The following is a 13514-nucleotide window of genomic DNA, read 5'->3' as shown; positions in this document are numbered from 1 at the left end:
GATGGGAAAAGGCCAGCAGAGAAACGGTCCTGGAGGAACTCCAGTACCATAGTCACCAGGCTATTAACTGGGTCCACCGCCCGTTCTCTACACCAGGTGGCAACACATTCCACTTCAGGCCGTACGTCCTTCTCGATCGAACCGCTAACTCCCGAGACTGAGCCAAGATGAGCCAGTCGTCGATGTAGTTTAATATGTGGATGCCCTGGAACCTCAGCGGGGCCAGAGCTGCATCCATGCATTTGGTGAACGTGCGAGGAGAGAGTGCTAGGCCAAACAGAAGAACCCGATACTGGTACGCCGCACCCCCGAAGGCGAACCTCAGGAACTTCCTGTGAGAGGGACGGATGGAGATGTGGAAATATGCGTCTTGTAGATCTATCGTGACAAACCAATCCTCGGATTGGATGTGATTGATGATGGCGGGGATGGTGAGCATCCTGAACCTGAATCTCCTCAGAGATTGGTTCAGGGACCGCAGATCCAAAATCGGACGCAACCCATCCATCCTTCTTGGGAACTATGAAGTACCGGCTGTAGAACCTGGACTCCCTGACTGGCGAGGAAATAAGCTCTCTGGCCCTGTTTTCCAGCAGAGAGTGAACTTCTTGTCCCAACACCCTCGGGGCTGGTGGCCGGTGTTATGCGTAGGTCCCTGGTGGCACCCTGAAGCGGAGGACCACCAGGGAAAACTCGCCGGCGACCCGCGGTGTGTGAGCCCGATCGTTTTCCAGCTGCAACCACTCGAGGCAGGCAGACTGGTGAGAGCTCGCTGCCGGTTAGTGTGTCCCGAGCGCCAAGACGACTGGAAAAACTGCGCCTATTGAAGACAGCATCTATTGCCTCACCAAACAGGCCAGTAGCCCCTCGGGGCTAGTGGCCGGTGTTATGCGTAGGTCCCCGGTGGCACCCTGAAGCGGAGGACCACCAGGGAAAACTCGCCGGCGACCCACGGTGTGTGAGCCCAATCGTTTTCCAGCTGCAACCCCTTGAGGCGGGCAGACTGGTGAGAGCTCGCTGGCGGTTAGCGTGTCCCGAGCACCAAGACGGCGGGAAAAACAGCGCCTGTTGCCTGAGCCGCCACAAGGGAGGGGACCTCGGTCAGCCTCTCGGGGGGCTGTGAGCGAGAGCGCCGCCTCGTGTCCCAGTTTTGTTGAGGGGGGCTACGGTAAGCGACGCTTCGCTTCTGGCTCCGGCGGCATCGTTCCGTTCTCTTTAGCCGTGCTGCTTAGTTTCTGTCACGCTGCTGTAGTCCAGCAGAGGGGACACAGTCAGCCGTGCAGAGCACGGGACCTCAGGACCCTCAGGGGCAGGGTCTCGCAATGGCCGCAAGCATCCCCCTCGAGAGCTGCCTGGGTATGCGGCATCCCCAGACAGGAAACACACAGGATATCAGTGTCGCCAGCCGTGATGTAGCGTGGGCACGGAAAAACACAACGCCTTAATTGTTCACTAGCCATATCTCTGTCTGCCATCCGACTTCCTTCCAGGTTCTTCGGATTTGCTGTAGCTTTCTTGGTCTTCAAACATGCCAGAGTGCCTACTGAATAGAAAAAGGCTAATGTGTCCTGTGTGCAGGCGTGCTTATATACCCCTCCGGTTACGCAGTCACACGCTACTGTTCTAGCAACACCAATAGGATTGGAGTAGTTTCATTCATAGTTCAGCCCTGCCACGCCTAGAGGCGTTCCCATAGTGTCGTCACCGACATAGTTCGAGTTCCCTCAAAGGGGAACTATTAGTCCATGATTTTATTAGCCTTACTGCAACATATTTTCTAGACTTTTTAGATTTTGAATTGCCACCTGCCTCCTGAATATTGTGTTTCCCTTTATATAGATAAATACATTTCCACCATAAATTGGTGCAGAGAGAATGCAGGAAATGAAGATTTTAATGCTTAAAATTTTCTGGGGGAGGACCCCCCCCTCCTTTTCATTTGTCTCCTCCACAGATGAAACTAAACCACTGCTCTTGCATTTCAGCTGTTCGTATATATAAGCTAAAATTGCGCGGGGGGGATTTCAAATCTCACCTAGGGCTCAGACACTGTCAGAGCCGGTCCTGTGACTATTGATATATGATGATGGTGCTACTAAACTGCTGGATGTGTCTTTGCCAACAAGTTCACCGTACCAAATTAAAAGGTGATAATATGTCATTGTTGCCTTCACAACACGTGTAAAAAGCCGTTATGACAGGTTGAAAGCTTCCTCATATTTTCCTTTTGTCGAATGTTTGATAATGCTAGTTATCTTACTCACAGCCTGCTAAAGCAACAGCAGTGCCCCAGACGGAGCTGTCTGCCAAACATAGAGGTGATTTCAGTGCCAATCTGCTCCTCACATACTGGGCGAGGTGACAAATGGGCCACTCTTAAGAAGCAGTATTACAGAGATGAAAATGCTTAGAGGCACACACATATACACAATCACAGTTATAACAAGGCTGAAGCAGTGCATAAATACTGTAAGCACACAAATACTTGAAACAGACCTCAGCATGCAAACGATGAAGTCATTCCCAACAAAAAAAACATTGAAGTACAGCATATCCATCTGAAAGTACATATATGCATGCATGGCCACTAACATGCAAACTAATTTGCACTGTAGCATTTGCATTGAAAAGTAAAGTCCCCCCCACACAAAACAAAAAAGCTGAAACCAAAAGGGGTTTTAGGGAGTTGAACAGGCACACACAAACTCTGAGCCCTTAAAAATAGCTTAAAGACAACAGTAGACTCCTACTCACACAAAAAAACCTTTAACATGTACACACTCCGGCTCCAGCGGATGAGGTTAAATACAGCTTAACACAATAGGAGTGTTTTTTGGGTCAGCTGTCCCTTTGCGTGGCAGACAGACGCTTCACTGACACAATATCCCTTTAACGACATCATATAATGGATGCTGCAGGCACACTTTACGGCTTAGAGCGGCCTTTTTAACTACTTAGACTAAGCTCCTTTGTGGCAATGAAAAAGAGCAGTATAGGGTAAGGGGGGGGGGGAATTACGCCATCCTCTTTAGATGATAGCCAGACAATACCCACGCGCTTAACAGATTAAACGGTCATAAGGTTTTTGACGCACTGTAAACACAGCTAAGTGGAGGATTTTTACTTTCTCTCTCTCTGTATCCTTTTCCACCCCCTTTCCTCTGCTCCATTCACGCTGTCTTTATTTGTACAATTATCCACTTTGCACACACTTTGTCTTTCTGTAAATGCTCAGATCTGTTTTAAGGGATGAGCCTGTGCTTGGGTTTTAAAGTGAGATTCGGAGCAACAAGCTAAGCTAAAATCATTGACAGGATTGTGGTTGTAAATGTCATTGCATCCCCTTAAGGGGATTCTGCCTTTTTTATGACACACAACAGACAACTGGTGCTATTGTTTTACCCCCCCAGTGTGCTGACGAAGCTGGAATACAAACTGTGGATGAGGAGGATGAAAGTCAAAACAGAAGTGATGAGTCATCATGTTTTTAAGATGCTTATTGTTTACTGAAAGAGACAAAGCCTTTTTTTTTCTTTCTGCGCCTCTTGTTTGAGCACAGATTAATTGAAGACCACTACAGTGAATGAATGCGTGCCATGCTGGCTTTATGAAAAAAACATTTTTTTCACAGTATTTAAACCACAGGCTATACAATTCTCTAAACCCAAGAAACTAGACTTATAGTCTTGGGCCTATTGTATTGTAATCTACATTGCTGCAGTTTTAAAACACTGTTCAAGCAGTGTTAGCTTTCACCAAAAGATAATTGGTCTGTGTAAGTGCATCTTATTCAGGACAAAATTCATTATCAACAGAACATATCAACTTGATCTCATTTTACACCAGACCATCTGCAGATTAATTCCATACCTGATATTTTATGATCCACTATAAAGTTAGGTACGAAACCAGATGAAAGAGACAGGAGCATCTACAGCTTGTTTCAGACAGAGGCTGAAAAGAAGGCCCACATGAAAAGGCAGTATAAGAACTTTGAATCATGCAAAGCTGCCATACAGGAGTCACAGAACTACAATATAGGGCTGGAAAATCAGTATAATAGGTTTCCTTTAAGTTAAAAAGAAGTAAATGTTGACACAAACACTGATCTCCTATGTGAAAGTCTGGTGTTTGTTTCACCTATCCATTGTGTCTCTCTTTATACTATGTCACCTGACACTGACCTGACATAGTATGATGTAGCATAGTGTGTTAATTATCCACGGGGGCAGCAGGTGACTCGCAACCACAGATCCAGACTCCACAGCCCCAGAGCCAGAAACACCTGCAGGAAGTGATAGGAGGAGAGAGGAGAGGGATGAGAAAGCACAAGACTACCAGAAAGGGGAGAAGTCGAGTTAGTAACGTGTCCTTTTAGGCGATGAGGTTGCATACAGAGGGAGAGAAAGTAGAGGAGAGAGGAGCTCAGCGCATCATGGGAAATCCCCCGGCAGTCTAGGCCTATAGCAGCATAACTAAGGGATGGTTCAGGACTCACCTGAGCCAGCCCTAACTATAAGCGTTATCAAAGAGGAAAGTCTTTAGCCCACTCTTAAATGTGGAGATGATGTCTGCCTCCCTCTGGATTGGATCTTAGAGAGAAATGGAAGGTTAGATATAGATATAGTTGGCTAAAACATCTGGATCAAGTTTGGGCTTTTTCAGAAGAGGTTTAATTACAGCTACTTTAAAGTACTGTGGTACATAGCCTGTTGATAAAGATAGATTGATCATATCTAGTATAGAAGTGCTGACTAGGGGTAGAACTTCTTTAAGCAGCCTAGTCGGAATGGGGTCTAAGAGGCAGGTTGATGATAAAGATTGAGGGAAGCAAAGCAGTCTATACATATATCTGGCTTTACAGTTGTTTCTAAGGTTCCTGAGTTTAGAGATGAGTTGGTGCCAGTTAAGGGCACGTCTTGGTGAATTTTCTAATAGTTAGAATTTTATCATTGAAGAAGCTCATAAAGTTGTAACTACTGAGAGCTATGGGAATGTTTGGCTCAATAGAGCTGTGACTCTCTGTCAGCCTGGCTACAGTGGTGAAAAAAAACCTGGGTTTGTTCATATTTTCCTCTATTAATGACGAGTAGTACGCTGCTCTGGCACTACGGAGGGCCTCCTATAAGTTTTAAGACTATCTTGCCAAATTAAACGAGAATTTTCCACTTTGGTGGAACGCCAATTCCTGTCAAGTTTCCGCGAAATTTGCTTTAATTTGTGAGTTTCAGTATTATACCATGGAGCTAACCGTCTTTGTTTTATTATTTTCTTTTTTAGAGGGGCTACAGTGTCGAGAGTCATTCGCAGCGAGCCTGCAGCACTATCAACAAGATGATCGATTTGGGAGGGACTGAAATTAGCATTGTGATCTGATAATGAATTTAGAGCTAATGGAATCGCATCCTTAAATTTAGCTACAGCACTATCAGACAGACATCTTGTATAGAAATTTTTGCCCAATGGCGTGTAGTTCAGCAATACAAACTCAAAAATTATCAAACAGTGGTCGGATAAAGAGGGATTCTGTGGGAACACTATTAAATGTTCAATTTCAATACCGTATACCAAAACAAGGTCCATTCCATTTTGTAATCCGCGCCATCAATTCATGTTGTCTTCAATTCCACAGCGTAAGCGCATTGTGCAAATAATAATCATCCGTGCGAAACAGTGCGCTGTAGATACTTACACCAATAAGTCATAACATAATGACCACCTGTCTAATATTGAGTAGGTTCTCCTTCCACCGCTAAAACGGCCCTGGCCAGTTGAGGCATGGACTCCACTAGACCTCTGAAGGTATTCTGTGGTATTTGGCACCAAGATGTTAGCAGAAGATCCTTTAAGTCCTGTAAGTTGCGAGCTGGGGCCTCCATTGGACATTGGACATTTGTTCAGCACATCCCACAGATGCTGGATTGGATTGAGATCTGGTGAATTTGGAGGCCAAGTCAACACCTTGAACTGGCGCCAGAGATCAAAGGGGGTGCCCAAAGCTTTATCTGTTTTGAGGTTGTCAAAAAAACTTTGGTTTGCACATTTAAAAAAAATTGTGATAACACACTACATAATTTATACAAAAGTCTGTATACATTTTTTCCTCAATGAAAATAGTAGGCAGACTACTTAGTAGTAGGGCTGTAATGGTTTTGAAACAGAGACCAAAATAGCGACACAAAAGTCCACGATCTCGTGTCGCGGACAGAACTGCGACACACCCGCTCATTGGACTGTTGAGCTCTCATTAAGACGGCCGGTGGAGGATGGGCTCCGTAGCGGTGTATAGCCTATTGTAGGCTATTTGTATTAACAGTAGGTTATTGTAGGTAATTTTCCACCTTGGATTAGTTTTTATTTACTCCGCTCCTCTACTCTTCTCCCCACACTCACACACCTAGCCTGCATCTCTGGTCTCTCACGGAAAACACGCTGGCTGGCTCCGCCTCTTTCTGTTTCTCTCTCCCTGTTATATGTATGCTGACCTTCTCCATCAGCAGTACGTTTCATAAAGTCGCCGTGTTTAATAAACTCACCCGTGATTCAGTTTTCAAGTGCGCTGCGTGTGGACCGAAACTGAAACTTAAATAATAATAATCTTTATTTGTAGAGCACTTTTCAAAAACAAGTTACAAAGTGCTTCAACAAGTGCAAAGACAACAATACAATACCCAAAAGACAACAATACAAGCAAGAAAACATTGAAAAGACCAAACTACACGTTTAAGATAAATATAAAATAAGTAAAATAGAATAACATAAAAGGGATAAAATAAAGTCAAATAAGATCGGGAAATGCTCTCCTATAAAAGTATGTTTTAAGAAGGGACTTAAAAGAGTTCACTGACTCAAGCCGACCCGATTTCCTCGGGCAGGCTGTTCCAGAGCCTCGGGGCCCTGAATGCAAACGCTCTGTCCCCTTTAGTTTTCAGTCGAGACTCTGGAACAGACAACAGACCTCTGCCCGAGGATCTCAAGGTACGTGCTGGTGTGTACGGGGCTAAAAAGTCAGAAATATAACAAGGCGAGAGACCATGAAGAGCTGAAGTCAATTGTGTTTTCAATTCTAAAACACACTGGGAGTCAGTGTAATGAAGCTAAAATAGCGGTGATGTGGCCAAATTTCTTTGTTCTGGTTAAAAGTCTGGCAGCTGAGTTTTGGACAGTCTGGAGTCGATCAGTAGATTTTTGGGTTAAACAAGTGAAAAGGCTGTTGCAATAATCCAGGCGTGATGAGATGAAGTCGTGTAAAATGGTCTCAGTGTCCTTAAAAGTTAACATAGATCGAATTTTTGGTATATTTCTAAGTAGATAAAAACATGGTTGAACAAGCTTTGTGGTGTGCTGCTCGAAATTTAAATTACTATCAAACCAGACACCAAGGTTCTTTGCAACAGGCTTAATGTGATTTACTAGGGAACCAGCAGATGGCAGTATTTGTTTTGCCATCTGCTGGGACCCGATGACCAGGATTTCTTTTTTGTCTGAGTTCAGCTGGAGGAAATTATTTGACATCCATTTTTTAACTTCACAAAGGCAGTTGTTAAGTGAAATCAGCATTCCAGGATCTGTGGATCTGACGGGCAAGTATATTTGTGTGTCATCAGCATAAATATGAAAAGAAATACCATGTATATGGATAATATGTCCAAGGGGAAGCAGATACAAGGAAAACAAAATGGGTCCTAAGACCCTGAGGCACACCATATTTAACTGGACAGAACGAAGAGACATAGTTGTTTACAGACACGCAAAACTTCCTATTTGACAGGTAGGATGAAAACCATTCTAAGGCAGTACCAGAGATCCCCACCCAGTGCCTAAGTCTGTCTAACATGATGTTGTGATCAATGGTGTCAAAAGCAGCGCTAAAGTCCAGGAGTACCGGGACTGAGCACATGCCTTCATCAGCAGACATTAAAAGTTAGTGAGTGACATCTGCAGTGGTGCATTCACTGTCGCTCTGTACTGTAACATTTCCTGCGTGTCCGTTGACATAATACCAGATGACTTCTCCCTCACTGTTTTTCTGCAAAATGCTAAAGTGGGTTGCCAAATATACTTTGGCAGGTGCAACTATACCTGTCTGGCCCACCCAAGTAAAGTATATGTTGAAAACACTTAAGTTAGTGCAAGCTGTAGGCCTGTAGGTTATTTTGTAAACATTACACCTTATAAACCCCTTTTCTTGGTATTAAACAATACCAAAAAAACAAAACACCAGGAGACTGTTGGTGAAGGCCAACCAAGTGCTGGCATTGATTTACACGGAGCCATGGAGGTGTCATTTGACTCCATTTGTTCGCTATTAATAGTAATTAATAGCGTAATTACATCATCTTTTTCTGTGTGCGTGTTTTGTCAGTTGTTGGGGGGGGCTCAGCTTTTCTTAGATAAAAGTAGGGGGGGCGCCAAGGGAAAAAGGTTTGGAACCACTGCCTTAAACCAAATACTGAACCATCTTTGCTTTGTGGCAGGGCACATTGTCCTGGTGAAAAGGTCACTGCTATCAGGGAATAATGAAAGGGTGTATGTGGTCTGCAGCAATGTTTAGGTGGGTGTTACAAGTCAAAGTAACATCAACGTGAATGGCAGGATGCAGGTCTTCCCAGCAGAACATTGCCAGAAGCATTGCATGGCCTTTGCTGGCTAGCCTTCTTCTCATAGTGCATCCTGGTGCCATATGTTCCCCGGGTAAGCGACGCACATGCATGCGGCTGCGGTTATTGCGGCGCTGCAGCCCTCTAGTGGGCGATTAAAAACAGCGCAGTTCTCAAACATGGATGGCTGCCTGGTTTGCTTTAATTGACGAAGTATAATGCACAAATTGACCTCTTGATTATTCTCTATCATTGTTCTATAAAGCTCCATGGGGCCACAATCAAATTCAAACCATGTAAAAACCACAGAAATATGTTGTCAATATTCAATAGCAACTACTCTGGCTATATCCGTCCATCTTTCTTGAGTATACAACAAGACCAGCCATATATATGTATATATAATTTAGGGCTGGGCACGTTAAAGCATTATTATCACATTAACGCATTAATTAACACTAACAATTATTTTATCGCACAGTTTTTATTGTTATATTATTATTTTGAAAGTCTGTTGCTCACTGGCTCTGAATACATATACAGTCAAAACGTGGGTCACAGACGGGGTGGGATGTTGATCAGCCTGCAAATCACCGACCCAACGATGGTCGTTCAGACTTGGCCACGGGTGGCTCTAACGACTGTCGTTACTACAGCCAGGAGCACTAACGAATGAGCAGTATCGACGATCCTCGCTAACGATCCCAGAGGTTAAATAGCTGAGTTTCCCTCCCAGTCAGTCAGAACTGAAGAAGTCTCTTGGATGAGGGACGAAATGTTTTCTAGTATCTTCAACCAGATCAAGTTGCCCTGGACCTCAACTTTTGTTGGATAAATACGACCTGGATGACTGAGAACCCACCCAAACAAGCAGCAGAGGGAGGCTTCAGCAAACTATGTTGGATGCAGCGTGTGGGAGAAGTAGATCAACAAAAGCAAGACAAGCGAACAATTAAATCCCATAGCGAAGTGGACAGCTATGATTGTGGCTCTGGACTCGTTTGTTTTAACAAGCTAACAATGTTAAATAGCTTTGGTTTTATTTTTGATTTGATTACATTAATGTTTAAGCTGAGAATTACAAGAAATATTTTATTGCTACTGTGTAAAGGGAATACTGCTGGTAAAAAGCACCTTGTTTAAAGTGTTTGCAAACCACATGTTATTGCACTTTTGTGTATGTAGCAGTACATTTAAATTAAAAGTGCGCAATACACTACTTTAGAATTCATTATTATGTGATTAATTTTTCTAATCATTGACCAGCACTGATATAATTATAATTACAATCATTATATCTCTAAAGTGCTCATTCTGTTGTGGTGGCAGCCCGGTTGACGGTGAGTGTCCTGGTTTATTCTCCTTTTTATCAGATATTCTGCTTTTTTCCTTGGTTTTCTGTTCCCTGCCTGCCTCCCTGTGTTCTCTCTCTCTCTCTCTCTCTCTCTCTCTCTCTCTCTCTCTTGCTCCTGAGCCCGGCCAACTACCTGCATCTCATCAGCCACCTCTTCAGCCTGCCACACCTGCCAGTAATCACCTCATGCCTGCCTGTATTTCAACCCCGGTTCTCCACACCATCCTCGCTTGATCGTCGTTGCTCCATACCCGGTGCCATCTCTGTGTTCAGGCTTTTCATGTTTCTTGTTTTTTCACATTTTCCCTGTGCTTTGTCGCCGTCACCTCTAACCCTGTCTCTGTCTGTTTCCCTCCCAGGTACACTCACCCTCGTCCTCCGTTCAGTCGGCGGGCTCATCCACCGGCCCTCTCCTCCTCAGACTACCCCCACGGCGTCCTCCCTGTTCCCCCACCGCTCCTCGCTTCCTCGGCCCCAGTGTTCCCTGGCTCCCTGGCCCCCAGTCTTCCTGGTTCCCCGTGCCTGTGTTTCCCCAACATCCACCTCTCCCTCCACTCCAGTCCCTCTACCCCTTTATCCCTCAATAAACCTCCTTCCCTCAGAGTGCTGCTTTTGGGTCCTCTCTGTCCCCACACCACACAACCCTATAACACATTCATACAGTAGCCAAACACACTATTAATACAATTTAACAAATTTAATAATAATATGGATAAAGCTATCAAGTTCTTAAAAGGATTCTGAGAAAGGGACAAAGAAATATTAACACATTCTGTCCTCAGTGCAGGGTACCCGCGTGGTCTTAAAAGTTTTTTTTCTTGTCCTTTCGTAGGATTAAATAAGTGCCGTAATGTCAAAAATAAATAATTTTTGTGTGTGACTTTACAATTTACTCCATTTGGTGTGACTTGGATGTTATACGGCAGTAGCCTACAGATAATGTTATTATTCACATCAGTGTTCAGCTTTACGCTCTGGACTGTGGAGTGTTTGCGGTGCAGGAGCTCTGGCATCCAGCTCTGGCGCAAGTTAGTCAGTTGTTGGGAAAGAAAAGAAAACGTATCTGACGTGCTAGATCGTCGACTCAGAATGGGCAGTGTGTGAAGTTCAGAAGGCTAGAGATACAGACAAGTTGGCGGACGAGGCTGTGGACAGTGGCGCTGAGCTTAGCACAACAAGCGTATCAAAGTGCGAGTCAGTCACACTATGGCGAGCGCTAATGGAACAGCGGAGCTGGAAGACAAGAAATGTGCCCGCCTCAATGACGGCGGAAGGGGCAGCAGAATTGCTTCCCTTCATGGTCACCAGGGCGCCTCATCAACAGGTCTGACCACTTTCAGAGCGCTACTCGGAGTGGCTCGCTTCCTGCTCAATGCACAGATGGATGGACAGCCTGATCCGCTGAGGTCACAGGTTGCAGTTTGCCTCCCCCCCATTCCTCCTTCGCTGGGATTGTGGAGACTGTGCTCTCCTCCTCGGCTCAGAATGCCGCCCTCTGGAATCAGGGGTTCTACTGCCGTTACTTCCTGGTCAGGAGGAAGACGGGGACCGTGAGGCCCTTCCAGGATATATTATTATTATTATTATAGTGATTATGGACCTTTTCGCATACTGACAGTAAAGCAGGTGCTGAAATGTGTGTGCGTCAGGGAAAGTGGCTCACCTCAATTGACCTGAATGAGGCATGCTTTCACATTCCCGTCATCCCCGAACACAGGAAGTTCCTGCGGTTCTCCTTCCGGGGTGTCCAGTACCAGTACAACTGCCTGACGTTCAGTTACTCCCTGGCCCCGCGCACTGTCTCCAAGTGTGTCGAGGCGGCTCTGGAGCCAATGCGGCAGTTGCGCATCAGGGACCTGTTTTATCTGGACAATCTGTTGCTGCTGGCACGGTCCCAGGACGAGGCGGTGGTGCAGACAGCCGAGCTTGTCGCACACCTGTCTCACCAGGGTTTCACGGTGAACTGGAAGAAGAGCACTCCTCTCACCAATGCTGCGGGGGATCGGGTGGCTTATTATGTTGGCTCTGGGGAGGTGGGTCTGTACTTGGTGGTACCGTATGGGCCAGTGAGGCATTGACTCATCCTGCTTCGCCTCTAAAACCAATAGCGATGGCCTTAGAGGGCAAAGCCTATACAAAATAGAACAATAGTTACGTATTGTAACTCCAGATTCTATGAGTATAGGCGCTGCCCTCTAAGTTGAAGGCCTCACTTGACCTTGTTTCTCAGTGCTGAAGAAAAGGCATTTTGGGAGATGAAGGCCAGGTCTCACCGTTGTGTGTGTGTATATATACAAGATATATACAAGGTATGGACGAAGGAGAGGCCCACGCTGTGGGTGGGCGTAGACAATTTTTCTCAGAATCTGGAGTTACATTACGTAACTACCGTTATTCACTTCACCTGGGGCGGCTCTGGCTCAGGAGGTAGACGGAGGTAAACGGTTGGCCGTTAATCGGAAGGTCAGCGGTTCAATCCCTGGCTCCCCCTGGTTACGTGTCGAAGTGTCCTTGGGCAAGATACTGAACCCCGAATTGCCCCTGGCGGCTATTCCGCCAGTGTATGAGTGAGTGTGAATGTTAGTCTCCGTTTGAGCACTTAGGCTCAGTGTATGAATGTGTGTGACTGGTGAATGCAGATGTAGTGTAAAAGCGCTTTGAGTGGTCGAAAAGACTAGAAAGGCGCTATACAAGTACGGAGCATTTACCTGTGGTAAATAATGGTCATAATGGATTAAATAAAGCATCGATGCAAATTATTAACACTCATGCTTTTTAGTAATCAAGTTATTAGAGTTGCTTGATGAATTGTTTCAGCCCTAGGTTTAACCAAGATGACTAGACAGATTTTGGCCTGCAAATTAAGAAGTCAGAGCTTACTAGTAAGCAGAGATATCAGCAGAGATATGTGACTGTCGACATGCTCCACATGCTGTGGTTATTAGAAGTGACAAGAACGGCACAAAATGTTCTAAGAGCAAAGGGGCGACCATATAAATAACAAAATAACAAACAGTAACATTATTATAATGTAATGTAACATTATTTGAGGTTAAAAGCTAGTCTAAAAAGGTGGGTTTTGATAAGTGAGTCCATGTCGCTGCAATCTCAGATGTGTATGGGTAAGGAGTTCCATAGGGAGGGCGCTGCAATGGTGAAAGCTTCCTCGTCCCAGGTACGGTGCTTGGTCCTGATTTGTGGTGAGAGGAGGTTAGTGTCAGAGGAGCGGTGGTTACGGGAGGGTTTGATTTTGTACTGAATGCATTGGGGAACAGGGAGCCAGTGAAGATTCTGGAGGACAGGGGGGATGTGGTCACGGGTGCGTGTGTGGGGGAAGAGGCGGGCAGCAGAGTTTTGGATATATTGAGGTTTATTTAGGGCTTTGGCAGGTGAACCATAGAGGATTGCAGTAGTCAATTCTGTGTGTAATAAAGGCATGGATCAGGGTTTCAGCAGCAGAGAAGGTGAGTGATGGGTGGAGATGGGCAATGTTTTTGAGGTGAAAGAAGGCAGTCCCAGTGACATGATTGATGTGGTGTTCAAAAGTGAGGTTGCTGTCA

Source organism: Micropterus salmoides, unplaced genomic scaffold (genome assembly GCF_014851395.1).
Source record: "Micropterus salmoides isolate LMB-PRFRI ecotype aquatic unplaced genomic scaffold, ASM1485139v1 Ms_hic_scaffold_4, whole genome shotgun sequence".
In the NCBI taxonomy this organism is placed as follows: domain Eukaryota; kingdom Metazoa; phylum Chordata; class Actinopteri; order Centrarchiformes; family Centrarchidae; genus Micropterus; species Micropterus salmoides.
This window is presented reverse-complemented; position numbering follows the sequence as displayed.